This window comes from Chlorocebus sabaeus, chromosome 10, assembly GCF_047675955.1.
Source record: "Chlorocebus sabaeus isolate Y175 chromosome 10, mChlSab1.0.hap1, whole genome shotgun sequence".
Taxonomy (NCBI): Eukaryota; Metazoa; Chordata; class Mammalia; order Primates; family Cercopithecidae; genus Chlorocebus; species Chlorocebus sabaeus.
This window is the reverse complement of record NC_132913.1, coordinates 38,613,191-38,629,069: the sequence shown is the minus strand read 5'-3', so window position 1 is coordinate 38,629,069 and position 15,879 is coordinate 38,613,191.

Genomic DNA, 15,879 nt, shown 5'->3' with positions numbered 1-15,879 from the left:
AAGTGCTGGGATTACAGGCATAAGCCACCATGCCCGGCCCTCCATTTGTTTGATTAAATATGCTAAACCCAATTTTCCAATGTACATTTACAAAATAATTTTTATTTTTTGTTCTGTTGCAAATTTTTGTGTCACTTGATAACTAATTGCCACCTCAGTTATATTTACTTATGTGTACAAACATGCTATATACATATTTTCTTCATTTGTTAAATAAAATAAAATTTAATTGAATAAAAATTATGAATACAAATAAGTGTAGAAAAAAAGGGCACCCATAACTTTGCCTTCAAAGAGACTTTAAAGATTTATGCAGGGACTTTTTTCTATGTATATAAACGCATATACACACACACACACACATTTTGTGGGGGTGACAAAAGTGGGATCACTGTAGACTTAATGTTTTGCAATTGTATTTAAATATTCTTTTTAAATATAAGTAATAATTAATAAGTGGGAACTTAATTTTGAGTTTAGAATGTGCTTCTTCTTCTTTTTCTCTTTTCTTTGACAACCCAATTTAAGGACTTAGGCATCTGGTGAGTGGTTGGACAAGATGACCTCTGATTTCTCCAACTCTGGGCTTCTGTGCATGGAGACAGGAGATAGGAATTTGTAAGGCCAATTGGACTAAAAAGACTGAATTACTGGTATAAGGGAGTTCTGGGAAATTAGGTTGCAAAGGCAGATTATGGCCTGGTCGCATTTACATCTTGGCTCTCCAGCTGGGCATGCAGATGCATGTTGGGAGCAAATTCACATGAAAGAAGAGTGACAAGATCAGGAATAATCTTCTTCTTCTCCTGCTTCTCCTCCTCCTTCTTCTGTTTTCTTCTCCTTCTCTTTCTTTTTCTTCTTCCTCCTCCTCCTCTTCTTTTTTCTTCTTCTTTCTTCTTCTCCTCTCTTTTCGTCTTCCTCTTTTCTAACTTTTATAGAAAATGAACATCAAATTCTCTCACTTTTATGAACCTCCTCTTCCTTGAATTCCCATATGAAGTAACTTGAGCTCACTTCGCACATAATGAAGGCAAGTTCTATGCCAGATACACAAATCTATCCTCTCTTTTCCTATAAATCTGAAAACAGTAAATCTCCATAAAGACAGGGACTAGTTTTACTTACATCATCTTACAGTAGTATACAAAGACTTGCATGCAAATAGGACTGACTATAATTTTTACTTTTTATTTTTAATTGTGGTAAAATACACGTAACCAAATTTATCATCAACCATTTTTAAGTGTACGTCCCAGTGGTATTACGTACATTCACATTGTTGTACAACCATCACTACCATCCATCTCTAGAACTCTTTTCATCTTGCAGAACTGAGACTCGGCTGAATGCGGTGGCTCACACCTGTAATCCCAGCATGTTGGGAGGCCGAGGTGGGCGGATCACCTGAGGTCAGGAGTTTGAGACCAGCCTGGCCAACATGGTGAAACTCCGTCTCTACTGAACATACAAAAAAAATTAGCTGGGCCTGGTGGCAGGTGCCTGTAATCCCAGCTACTCAGGAGGCTGAGGCAGGAGAATCGCTTGAACCCAGGAGGCAGAGGTTGCTGTGAGCCGAGATGGTGCCATTGCATTCCAGCCTGGGGGACAAGAGCAAGACTTTGTCTCAAAAAGACAAAAATAAAAACAAAAACAAACAAAAAACAGACAAACTGAAGCTCTATGCTTATTAAACAGTAACCCCCATTCCCTCCTTCCCTCATCCCCTGGCAACCACCATTCTACTTCCTCTGTAACTTGGATTATTCTAGGCACCTTATATAAATGGAACCACACAATGCTTGTCCTTTGTAGATGACTTATTTCACTTAGCATAATATCCTCAAGGTTCATACATACTCTATCCTATATCAGATTTTCCTTCCTTTTTAAGGCCAAATAATACTCCATTGCGTCTCTATGCCACATTTTATTTATTGATTCATCTAACTAAAATTATTTTGATGAGAATCCTATAGCCCATAGACCCATTAAGGTCACAGACTTCTTTTTGGGCCTGCAAAAGTCACCACTGTATCACTTAAAAGTTTCCCAACATTTCCTGATTTTGTTTTACAGCCTAGAATTCTTTGAGATGCTTTTTATTCTCAGACATAGCTGCTGTTCTTTCAGGGATCAGGGTAGCTTAGGGCCAGGGCTGTGGTTAAATAGGAGGAAGGGTGAGATCAAGGCCACAAGTAGGTTAATATTACCTTATTCAACAAGTATTCACAGGTCACTCTTTTTGGAAAACACCACCTTAGTTGCTATGGTAGCTACTCTATATCACAATGGCCAGGTGGCCTTTGGGTGGAGAGAGTAATGTAATTTGTAAATCAACGGACTTGACACTACTTAGACTCTGGACTCAACAACCAAGATAGACTCTTACAGAGAAGTTGTGCTTTTCACACACATGCAGGCATTTCCACAAGTCAAGAAACAGCAGAAGATGCCGGGCGCGGTGGCTCACGCTTGTAATCTCAGCACTTTGGGAGGTCAAGGCGGGCGGATCACAAGGTAAAGAGATCAAGACCATCCTGGTCAACATGGTGAAACCTCCATCTCTACTCAAGATACAAAAACTACCTGCGCATGGTGGTGTGTGCCTATAGTCCCAGCTACTCAGGAGGCTGAGGCAGGAGAATCACTTGAACCCAGGAGGCAGAGGTTGCAGTGAGCTGAGATCGTGCCGCTGTACTCCAGCCTGGGTGCCACAGTGAGACTCCATCTCAAAAAAAAAAAAAAAAAAAAGAAAAAAGAAAAAGAAACAGCAGAAGATGGACAAGAGACTCTGCCTCCCATCTTCCCTTCACAACTCACCCTCCTTACCCCAACCCCCTCCTGCTGGTGGCTTGGTTTTGAGGCCACGTCGTAAATTAGCTGCAAAAGAGGACCAGGGAAGACGTTTCTCCTAACATTCTTTCCCTACACCATACAAGCCCCCCTCCCTGTATTTTCAGTATTTCTGGTAAGGACCTCACCATGTGTGGTGCAGGGCATGGTACTATGCAGAATGACGTAGAGAGAATGAATTTTCCCTTTCCAGACACATTTTATGTTATCACTGTTGTCAAAGCAGATGAAAAATCAGGTTGCCGCTGAGTCACAGCCTCCACAATGGCACACCCCCTCTCCTCCATGTGTCCAGCGAACTGATGTAATTTCTTAAGAGATTTCTCAGGAAAAAGTGATTCTTTGTGTGTATCTCCCAGTAATATTACTTTGGTTTATGCTCATGAAAGCATAGGTTGGCTGTAATCTTAATTAGCCCTCAATGAACAATTTTTTTCTTATTTCTTTCCTAAGGTTTTCTTCAATATCCACATCTAATTCTTTTCTCATAGACTAGTGTGCCCCAAGAAAAAGTTTCAGACAGCAGAAACAGATCTAAAGATTAATAGCATATACAAGATTTTCTACTTTTTTCCAAAAAGTGAAGCTAATCAGAATGAAATATAAGAAAGTGTAATTTTTCTAGATGTTTATGCCTGTACCACAGCAGGGGGGTTCCCTTGTAAATGAGTTATCTTGTTTTTGCCAAAAAGAAGTTTATTGCAAGGAGGCTTATTAACCACTCCTGGGAGTTGATGAAAGTCCCGTCTCTTTGCCTGGGGTGCGTAACTCAGTGGGAGTCAATTCCACACGGAGTTTTGGTGTCGATGATCTCACTATTTTACACCTCATGTCTACACTTTAGTTTATGTAAAAAAGTTCCTTTCCCTGATGAAAAATGTCCTGTCTGTGACAAAGTTGTTCTTGCCTTTTAATGTGTCCTCCCAGGAGGACATGAATCACACTCTTCATATTTTGGCATGTAGTAGTTATTAATTAATTCAGCCAGTTAAAGACAGTCCCATGCCAGATTGTTACTGGCACTTGCTATTTGACATCTTTGGGTATAACTGGTAATGAGTGGGCTTTATCTAAAAATCCTCAGTCAGCAGCACAATATTCCAGGAGACGGGACCATCACAGCTAGCATGCACGCCCTGCTGCTTTCTGCCTCCCACATAAAGGCTGGGAGATGGCCACATAGACGCAATGATGTAGGGCTAATAAAGTATAGGCTTCCCTAAAGTAGTTTCTTCACTGTTATTCTAGTAAGAATAACGTTAAAGTTAATTTAAAAATTTCTAATTGATATATAGTATTTGTACCTTTTTATGGGGTTCATATATTTTTTATAGGCATAGAATGTATAATGATCAAGTCAGGGTATTTAGGGTATTTATATTTTTGTACTGGGAACATTTATTTCCAGTATTTATTTATTTGTATTTCTTTGTACTGGGAACATTTCAAGTCCTCTCTTCTGGCTAATTTGAAATATACAATACGATGTTCTATTCTGCTATAGAATATTAGAACTTAGTTTTTCTATCTAACTGTATATTTGTACCTATTAACTAACCTCTTTTCATCCCTGCCACACTCTTCCCAGCCTATAGTAACTACTACTCCACTCTCTACCTCTATGAGATCAAGGTTTTTAGCTCCATGTATGAGTAAGAACCTGCGATATTTGTCTCTCTGTGCCTCGTTTATTTCTAAAGGTAATTCTTTAAGTTAATATTTTACCCTGTAAAATTTCATTTAAACCAGAGCCCTTAATCTAGGTTCCATGGACTCCCAGGGGTCTATGAATGGCTTAGGCGTTAAGCGAAACACCTGAAATTTCATGCAGGTTTTGTGTATGTAGGAATGCTTCTGGGAAAAGAATTCCTAGCTCTCGTCAGAGTGTCAAATATACCTGTCCCTCCCTCACTCTTGAAGTGATTTGGGTGATTGTATTAAGATATATGTATAATAGTTTCCAATCATTTAGTCAATTAACCTTTATTAATAAACACAGAATAAATGATTGCCTGAGAAGGGCACTACATTAGTGAGGGTTCTCAAGAGAAACAGAACCAATAGGATATTTATAGATATATGGAAAGAGATTGATTATAAGAGATTGCCTCATGTGACTGTGAAGGTTGAGAAGACCCACGACCTGCCATCTGCAAGCTGGAGCCCCAGGAAAACCAGTAGTGTAGTTAGGTCCCAAGCCCAAAGCCCTGAGAACCGGGAGCTCTGGTGTCCAAGGGTAGAAGTAGATGGATGTCTCAGCTCAAGCAGACAGAATAAATTCACCTTTTCTTTGCCTTTTTGTTCTGTTTAGGCCCTCAATAGATTGGATGATGCCTGCCCACACTGGAAAGGGCAGATCTCCTTTACTCACTCCACCAATTCAAAAGCTACTCTCTTCTGGAAACACCTTCATAGACATGCCCAGAAATAATGTTTTCCCAGCTCTCTGAGCATCCCATAGCCCAGTCAAACTGACCCATAAAATTCATAACCACAGGCTCCATGTTAGACAGTTTTGGGAGAAACACAGATACAGCACAACTCTTATTTTGGAAAAGATTACCATCTTTGGGAGAATGAATTGTATAATGGTTCCCCAAAGACAGTAACGCAAGGCTGTAAATGTGCCCAGTAAGTGGTATGGACAAAATGTGCTAGAATCATTTAGAGAAGGGAGGGATCACTAGTGGCCCTTGGGTTGTTGGAAAAGGAGCTTAAATTGAGCCTGAAGATGCATCAGCAAAGCCTGACACTGGTGTTCAGTCAGCATGCTCTAGAGGTTTAGACCAGTTGTTAAATAATGAACTATTTTTGTGTCCTTTGGTAAGTAGTAGCAGTCTTCCCCCATCTCCATCCTAGCGCCTCCACCAACCTGGCCATACCTGTTCCTCCACCAGGAATTCCCAACTTCTCTTCCCCTGACCTTCCTAAAATCTAGCAACTGAGGGATTAAAGGCCAGCCTAGAAAGAATTCTCTGGGACACTGCTCCAGCACTCTGGTGAGAGCCATTCTCATGGTTCAATGTCCATGCTGAGCAGTTGTGTTTTCACTATCACCACTGCATGAATAGTGTTTTGTTGAAAGTTCACTTGTCTGACTGTATGACTGAAATAATAGGAAAGAGGAAACAACTCAGGAGAGGAAAATAGTAAGAGAGAGAAGAGGCCTAGTTTGTTCTGGAGTTGGATAGCTGACTAATTCGGAGGGATGTGGAAGGGAGTAATGAATGATGAAGTTACAGATAAACTGTAGTCAGCTTCTAGTAAAAAGTTTGGTATTGGGAGTGATGGGAGGGAGCGTACATCTTACACTCTGGAATTTGGATTGTATATATGGAATGTCATCTGCAAGTGCTTAACATGTCGAATGACATGATGTTACTAACCCTTTTAGAAGAATAATCTGGCACGAGTATGCCGGATGAAAGGAAAGAGAATCATTAGCAGGGTAAATTCCAGATGTAGATTAGCCCCATGAAAAGTCCTGTGGGAATAAAGCAATCAACTATGAATTTTCATACAAGAGAGTATGGGGAAAAAGAGACACTGGCTGTGGCATGAGAAATGAAACTGGGCAGAATTTTTGAAATCAAGTTTTAAGAAATCTGTGCCATCTGGTCACATTGCCCTTTCTAGGAGGCCAGATGAGGTTTGTGGCCACAGAAGGGACTGTATGAGCAGCAGAAAAAACTGAATTGCTGATTAGTATATCTTCAGAGACGACATCACAAAAAACCCACTCAATATTACCTGTCTTTCTTATGTGTAGTTCATTAAAGAATACGTCAAAAATGGCCAGGTGCGGTGGCTCACGCCTGTAATCCCAGCACTTTGGGAGGCCGAGACGGGCGGATCACGAGGTTAGGAGATGGAGACCATCCTGGCTAACAGGGTGAAACCCCGTCTCTACTAAAAATACAAAAAAAGTTAACTGGGCGTGGTGGCGGGTGCCTGTAGCCCCAGTTCCTCAGGAGTCTGAGGCAGGATAATGGCGTGAACCCGGGAGGCGGAGCTTGGAGTGAGCCGAGATCCGACAGAGCGAGAGACTTCGTCTCAGAAAAAAAAAAAAAAAAAAAAAAAAAAAAAAAAAAAAAAAAAAAAAAGGAAAAAAGAATATGACAAAAATAAGAGAAACAGAGTGAGTAAGAGAGAAAGATCTTATACTTATTCTTTGACTTACTTGTTTTTATGTGTTCTATCTAAATCTAGATCAGCAAACGACTAAGTCTTGGCAGCCCAGAATCCGTTCCTGGCACACACTGCACAATTCCAGGGGACACGAGGAGGCATTGTGCGGTGCCCATCCAGTGTCATTTTATGCAGTTGTCTTGGTGACTCTATTCAGGTCTTGCATTTTATATTTTAACCAGTCTAATTATTTTTTCCTACGCAACAGTCATCCTTTTCAACTCTTATAATCATAGCTTAAAATCAGAGGATAATATTAATATTAATAATATCATTTAATTTTGCATTTACTGTTTTATGTACATTAGCTAAATTAATCCTCACAAAACACCCTACAATTGGTAGGTAAACATTATTGTCATCATTTTTACTTTTGAGAAACTGAGAAATGGATCCTCAGAAAGCTAAAGGGGAATGCGATCAGTGGTAACATTTTTTTGAGCACCTAATATGTACCCTTTACGTATGCCCAAGTTCACAGAGCTAGTCAGGGTCAAAGCAAAGACTCAGCTTGGTTCTCCTGGTGATTTTAAGGTGGTGCAATTTCCATGACAAACCAGCCTACCAGGTGTTATTTGTCCACCTGAGAAAACTTCTATTTGAGTATTGGCACCAAAATTAGAGTTTCTTATTCTTCAAAAGGTTGAAAAACAGCTGAGGTCAATCTCCCAAAAGGCAACAATGTTTCCATTCCAATTCATAAAGTCGCCAAGCAGTAAGATCTGAAGGACACTGTTTTATTTATTTTTATTGGAGATGAAGCTTGTTTTTATTTATAATTTCCCTGGAGGGCTTTAAGCCCTGAGAAGGATGAATTAACTGTGGCTTTGTATATTAAACATCATCAAACTGCCCCATGCAGATATTATGTTATTAAAATGAGTCCTGTGTGTGAGATCATTCTACCTTGTTACATTGTACACTAGGGCAAACTATTTAGAATAAATTGAAATGAATAATTAATGAAAGAGAAAAGAATAAATTGAAATGAATAATTAATAAAAGAGAAAAGAATGAAAGAAAATAATTAATGAAAGAGAAAAGATCCCGTATACACTTGCCCTGTACTTTTTCTTGGCTTCTCCTACTTCCTTTTTCCACTCTTTAATGTCATTTTGACTCATTTCCCCTCACTGTTTATTCCTTCCTTTCCATCAGAGTAGCTATAATGGCAGCCTAGCTACAAGCATGAAGCCAATGCTCTCTGAAGGAGATGGCATGAAAGACAGGAACAGCTGTTCTTTCCTCAGGAAAAGCACACCAGGGTGTGGAGACAAAAGGTCTCCATCTTGGATGCTGATCTGCCATGTTGAGTTCTGATTAGCCCCAGTCCCATGAATGCCTCCTAATTCCACATTTATTTACAGTCCTTAGTGTAAGAACATGTCAACCCTGATGTTATCACACAAATTATAGGCTATAATGCATATGGCATTCTTGCCTGTTTTGGAGGGTTGCTTTTAATTGTCTTGCTGGAGCACACATACCCTTTCCCCATGGTATATAAGCCCTGGGTCTGGGGAGTAACAATGCAGAGAGCTGTTTTGCAGCCATACTTCCATCTTAAGTTTCCATTGGAACACTCCTTACTGACAAATTTGATTTGTCTGCCTTGTTCTTTGGTATCTCAGCTCCTTTGGCATTTGGGGGCTGCTTTGCATATACAACCCCTTCTTGAAACACAGGGACACCTAGAAATACCTCACTTTCCGACTATGGACTCACCAGCCAGGCTGGCAAAGAGGAAGAGGGTTCTGTGCTTCCTCATAGCCAGGACCTGAGAGCCAGGTAGCACATAAAACCCATCCACCAGAATGACGATTTCTGATCGTGCTTTTAGTCAATAGTTAGTCTACAGCCTTGTTACTCAGAGTAGTCCAAGGAACAGCACCATCAGCATCATCTAGGAGCTTTTGGAATGCAAAATTCCAAATTCCTCTGTCCCAAGGCAGAGGTCGTAGTGAGCCAAGATCACGCCACAACACTCCAGCCTAGGTGAGTGAGACCCTTTCTCAAAATACATATGTGTGTGGGCAGGGGCATAGGGGGGTGGGAATTACATTCCTATATCTAGGCTCACTAAGACCAACCAGAAGACAAATTTAACATAATACAAAAAGTTGAGCTCTTTTGCCTCTTACGTTTTTTAAAATTCTGAATGGGTTAGTGACTAGTGACTTTCTTTGTTGCAATCATTTGATACGTTTTGTAAAGTACTATTTCAGACAGGAAAATAATCAGAAACAACATATTCAGAAACAACCCTAATCCTACAGAATCAGACTGTATATTTTAACATGATCTTCAACTGATTCGTATGGACATGGAAGTTTTTGAAACACTGGTCTACAGAAAGTCTTCTTGCCCAGAAACATATTTTCCCCTTTCTTGTAACTATGCCACACATTTCAAGGGAGATGAACAGAAATAATTTATTATATCAAGATATATATTAGGCTGGGCTAATATGTATCTTCATAGATATATATTAATCTATCTTGATAGATTAATTAGGTGGTGGCTCATGCCTGTAATCCCAGTACTTTGGGAGGCTGAGGCTGGTGGATTGCTTGAGTCCAGGAGTTAGAGACCAGCCTGGGAAATGTGGCGAAACCCCAATCTGTATCAAAAATATACACACAAAAAATTAGCTGGCCGGGCGTGGTGGCGCACACCTCTGGTTTCAGCTACTGGGGAGGCTGAGGTGGGAGGATCTCTTGAGCCCCACGGCAGAGATTGTAGTGAGCCAAGATCAGGCCACAACACTCCGGCCTAGGTGAGTGAGACCCTTTCTCAAAATACATATGTGTGTGTGGGGGGCGGGGGAAATTACATTCCTATATCTAGGCTCACTAAAACCAACCAGAAGACAAATTTAACGTAATACAAAAAGTTGAGCTCTTTTGCCTCTTACGTTTTTTAAAATTCTGAATGGGTTAGTGACTAGTGACTTTCTTTGTTGCAATCATTTGATACCTTTTGTAAAGTACTATTTCAGACAGGAAAATAATCAGAAACAACATATTCAAACACCAATCTAAATCTTGCTGCTTGACAATTTCTAGAATGCCTCCAGCAGTCCCCTCAGGCAAAACAGACTACAAATTCCCAAATCAAAAAACAAAGTCAAGGCCGGGCACAGTGGCTCACGCCTATAATCCCAGCATTTTGGGAGGCCAAGGCGCGCGGATCACGAGGTCAGGAGATCGAGACCATCCTGGCTAACACGGTGAAACCCTGTCTCTATTAAAAATACAAAAAAAAAAAAAAAAAAAAATTTGCTAGGTATGGTAGCGGGCGCCTGTAATCCCAGCTACTCAGGAGGCTGAGGCAGGAGAATGGCATGAACCCAGGAGGTAGAGCTTACAGTGAGCCGAGATCTTGCCACTGCACTCCAGCCTGGGTGACAGAGTGAGACTCCGTTTCAAAAACAAAACAAAAACTAAAACAAACAAACAAAAAACATACCCAAGCAAAATAAATGTCTTTTAATATTTCCTTAGCTGTTTTCACTATGTTTATGCATGTTTTTTTAAAAACTGAGCTCCCTGAGAAGCTGACTTGACATATTTGGATGCTTTGCTCAATTCTTTCTCATTTGAGATTTTTGGCGATAAAGTTAATATTTTTGTTTTTCCGACTTTCCAAGGCTATGTTCTCTTTGGGTCTCTGAAAACCTCAAGATTCATTGGGCTTTTTCTCCTTTATGATTTTAAGTTCAAAGCAAACAGTTGGGTTTGTCCGACCATCAGTTCATCCTATGACAGTTCTGTCAGAAGCCATTTTTGGATTGTAATTGAGACAAGCAAAGCAGGAAAACATCAGCAGTATTCTCAGATTTCCTTTAAGAAATTTCCTTAACCTGATATTGAGATTTACTGCTATCTTACAGCCTTGAATACTACAGATAAATGTTTATTTTTGAGCCTTTAGTTTATAAGCAAAACACTAACTGTTCTTCTTTATAGCATTGTCAAGGATACCAACTTTATTCTCTATGTACTTTATTTAACACAACAAAATTTTCTAACTGATCATTTATGTTTATATGATAAATCAGTGGTCCAGGCAGATTTGACAAGAATAAAGTCCTTAATTCTTTAATTTTATTATTATTAGTTTGCTTGGATTTATGTGAGTCCTTCTTTTCTACGGACTCATCTGACCTCTCCCCTTTTCCCCAGGCTGCTTCTTGCCAGGCCAAGCTAGGTCCCAATTTTTCCTCAGCCTCCGCTCCCCAACCCTATAATCCTTTTATCACCTCCCCTCCTCACACCCGGTCCCAGCTTACAGTTTCCTTCTGAGACTAGTCCTCCCCTACCTGTCCAGCATTTTCCTCTTAAAAAGGTGGCTGGAGCTAAAGGCATAGTCAAGGTTAGTGCTCCTTTTCTTTGTCCGACCTCTCCCAAATCAGCATTTAGGCTCTTTTTCATCAAATATAAAAACCCAGCCCAGTTCATGGACCATTTGGCAGCAACCCTGAGACGCTTTACAGCCCTAGACCCTGAAAGGTCAGAAGGCCGTCTTATTCTCAACATGCATTTTATTTTATTACCCAATCTGCTCCTGACATTAAATAAAGCTCCAAAAATTAAATTCTGGCCCTCAAAGCCCATAACAAGAGTTAATTAACCTCGCCTTCAAGGTGTACAATAATAGAGGAGAGGTAGCCAAGTAGCAATGTATTTCTGAGTTGCAATTCCTTGCTTCCACTGTGAGACAAACCACAGCCACATCTCCAGCACACAGGAACTCCAGACACCTGAACCCCAGCTGCCAGGGGTTCCTCCAGCACCTCCTCCCCCAGGAGCTTGCTACAAGTGCCAGAAATCTGGCCACTGGGTCAAGGAATGCCCACAGCCTGGGATTCCCTCTAAGCCATATCCCATCTATGCGGGACCCCACTGGAAATTGGACTGTCCAACTGGCCCAAGGCTCTGACTCCTTCCCAGATCATCACGGCTTAGCAGCTGAAGACTGACACTGCCTGATCACCTAGGAAGCCTCCTGGACCATCACAGATGCTTTGGGTAACTCTTACAGTAGAGGGTAAGTCCGTCCCCTTCTTAATTAATACAGAGGCTACCCACTCCACATTACTGAGAGGTGACAACGTGCTAGCAGCCCTTGCTCTCAGTGTCTCCTTGGCCTCGGCGTCTACTCTGGTGGCACTTGAGGAGCCCTTCAGCTTGCCACTGCACTGTGGGAGCCCCTCTCTGGGCTGGCCAAGGCTGGAGCTGGCTCTCTCTGCTTGCGGGGAGGTGTGCAGGGAGAGGCACGGGCAGGAACCCGGGCTGTGTGCAGTGCACAGAGGCCAGCCCACGTCCCTGTGGATGGGGTCTGCCAGTGCGAGTTCCCGCCGGTGTGGGCTCAGCGGGCCCCGCACTCGGAGCAGCCGGCTGTTGCCACCAGCCCAGGGCAGTGAGGGGCTTAGCACCCAGGCCAGCAGCTGCAGAGGTTGCCCCGGGTCCCCCAGCAGTGCTAGCCCGCCAATGCTGCACTGGAGTTCTCGCTAGGCCTCAGCTGCCTCCCCATGGGGCAGGGCTTGGGACCTGCAGTCTGCCATGCCCGAACCCCCCCACCCCACTGTGGGCTCCCACGCAGCCTGAGCCTCCCCAATGAGCACTGCCCTCTGCTCCACAGCACTCAGTCCCCATCAACAGCCCAGGAGCTGAGCAGTGCGGGTGCATGGTGCAGGACTGGCAGGCAGCTCTGCCTGTGGCCAAGGTGAGGAATCCACTAGGTGAAGCCAGCTGGGCTCCTGAGTCTAGTGGGGACTTGGAGAACTTTTCTGTCTAACTAAGGGATTGTAAATGCACCAATCAGCACTCTGTGTCTAGCTCAAGGTTTGTAAACACACCAATCAGTACTCTGTATCTAGCTAACCTAGTGGGGACTTGGAGAACTTTTCTGTCTAGCACTCTGTGTTTAGCTAACGGATTGTAAACACACCAATCAGCACTCTGCGTCTAGCTCAGGGTTTATAAATACACCAATCAACACTCTGTGTCTAGCTCAAGGTTTGTAAATACACCAGTCAGTACTCTGTATCTAGCTAACCTAGTGGGGACTTGGAGAACTTTCATGTTTAGCTAGGGGAGTGTAAATGCACCAATCAGCATTCTGTCAAAATGGGCCAATCAGCTCTCTGTAAAATAGACCAATCAGCAGGATGTGGGTGCAGTCAGATAAGGGAATAAAAGCAAGCTGCCCCAGGCAGCAGTGGCAACCCCCTTGGGTCCCCTTCCACACTGTGGAGGCTTGATTCTTTTACTCTTTACAATAAATCTTGCTGCTGCTCACTCTTCGGGTCCACGCCGCCTTTATGAGCTGTAACACTCACCGCAAAGGTCTGCAGCTTCACTTCTGAAGCCAGCGAGACCACGAACCCACCGGGAAGAATGAACAACTCCAGACACTCCACCTTTAAGAGCTGCAACACTCACCGCGAAGGTCTGAAGCTTCACTCCTGTCAGCGACACCACGAACCCACCAGAAGGAAGAAATTGCCGACACATCTGAACAACTGAAGGAACAAACTCCGGAGTACCATCCTTAAGAACTGTAACGCTTACCGCCATAGTCCGCGGCTTCATTCTTGAAGTCAGCGAGACCAAGAACCCACCAATTCTGGACATATTACCTTATTTTCAAAAGCCTTTTTCCTTTGCCTCCATAACTGTTGTGGGTATTGATGGCCAGGCTTCTAAACCTCTTAAAACTCCCGAACTCTGGTGCCAACTTGGACAACATTCTTTTATGCACTCCTTTTTAGTTATCCCCACCTGCCCAGTTTCCTTATTAGATGGAGACATTTTAACTAAATTATCTGCTTCCCTGACTATTTCTGGCCTACAGCCACACCTCATTGCCGTGTTTTTCCCCAGTTCAAAGCTTCCTTCACATCCTCTCCTGTATCTCCCCACCTTAATCCACAAGTATAGGATGCCTCTACTTCCTCCTTGGCGACCGATCATGCACCCCTAACCATCCCATTAAAACCTAATTACCCTTACCCCACTCAATGCCAATATCCCATCCTATAGCACTCTTTAAAAGGATTAAAGCCTGTTATCACTCACCTGTTACAGCATGGGCTTCTAAAACCTATAAACTCTCCTTACAGTTCCCCCATTTTACCTGTCCTAAAACCAGACAAACCTTACAGGTTAGTTCAGGATCTGCGCCTTGTTCCCACGCTGCCCCTAGTCCTGCTCGAAGCAGCCCTGAGAAACAATGCCCATTATCTCTCCAACCCACCCCCAAAAATTTTCGCCGCCCCAACACTTTACCGCTATTTTGTTTTATTTTTCTTATTAACGTAAGAAGACAGGAATGTCAGACCTCTGAGCCCAACCAAATTGTCTTGCCTATCCACCCCGTGGTGCCAGACCCATATACTCTCCTCAATACCTCCCTCCACAACCCCTCCATAACCCAGTATTCTGTTCTGGATCTCAAACATGCTTTCTTTACTATTCCTTGCACCCTTCATCCCAGCCGCTCTTTGCTTTCACTTGGACTGACTCTGACACCCATCAGGCTCAGTAAATAACCTGGGCTGTACTGCTGCAAGACTTCATGGACAGCCCCCATTACTTCAGTCAAGCCCAAATTTCTTCTTCATCAATTACCTATCTTGACATAACTCTTCATGAAAACACCTGTGCTCTCCCTGCTGATCGTGTCCAGTCAATCTCCCAAACCCCACCCGCTTCAACAGAACAACAACTCCTTTCCTTCCTGGGGATGGCAGGATACTTTCGCCTTTGGATACCTAGTTTCACCATCCTGACTAAACCATTATATAAACTCATAAAAGCAAACCTAGCTGACCCCACAGATCCTAAATGCTTTCGCCACTCCTTTCCGTTCCTTAAAAAACAGCCCTAGAAGCTGCCCCACACTAACTCTCCCTAACTAATCCCAACCCTTTTTCATTACACACAGCCAAAGTGCAGGGCTGTGTGGTTGAAATTCTTACACAAGAGCCAGGAGTGCACCCTGTAGCCTTTTTATCCAAACAACTTGACCTTAACTGTTTAGCCTAGCCATCATGCCTCCGTGCAGTGGCTGCCGCGCCCTAATAATTTTAGAGGCCCTCAAAATCTCAAAGTATGCTCAATTCACTCTCTACAGTTCTGATAACTTCCAAAATCTATTTTCCTCCTCACACCTGACGCATATACTTTCTGCCCCCTGCCCCAGCTCCTTCAGCTGTACTCACTCTTTGTTGAGTCTCCCACAATTACCATTGTTCCTGGCCTGGACTTCAATCCAGCCTCCCACATTATTGCTGATACCATACCTGATTCCCATGTCTGTATCTCTCTGATCCACCTGACATTCACTCCATTTCCCCATATTTCCTTCTTTCCTGTTCCTCACCCTGATCACACTTGGTTTATTGATGGCAGTTCCACCAGGCCTAATTGCCACATACCAGCAAAGGCAGGCTATGCTATAGTATCTTCCACATCTATCATTGAGGCTACCACTGTACCCCACTCCACTACCTCTCAGCAAGCCGACCTCATTGCCTTAACTCGGGCCCTCACTCTTGCAAAGGGACTATGCATCAATATTTATACTGACCCCATATCCTGCACCACCATGCTGTTTTATGGACTGAAAGGTTTCCTCACTATGCAAGCGTCCTCCATCATTAATGCCTTTTCAATAAAAACTCTTCTCAAGGCCACTTTACTTCCGAAGGAAGCTGGAGTCATACACTGCAAGGGCCACCAAAAGGCATTAGGTCTCATTGCTCAGAGCAAGGCTTATGCTGATAAGGTAGCTAAAAAAGCAGCTAGCATTCCAACTTCTGTCCCTTCTCTT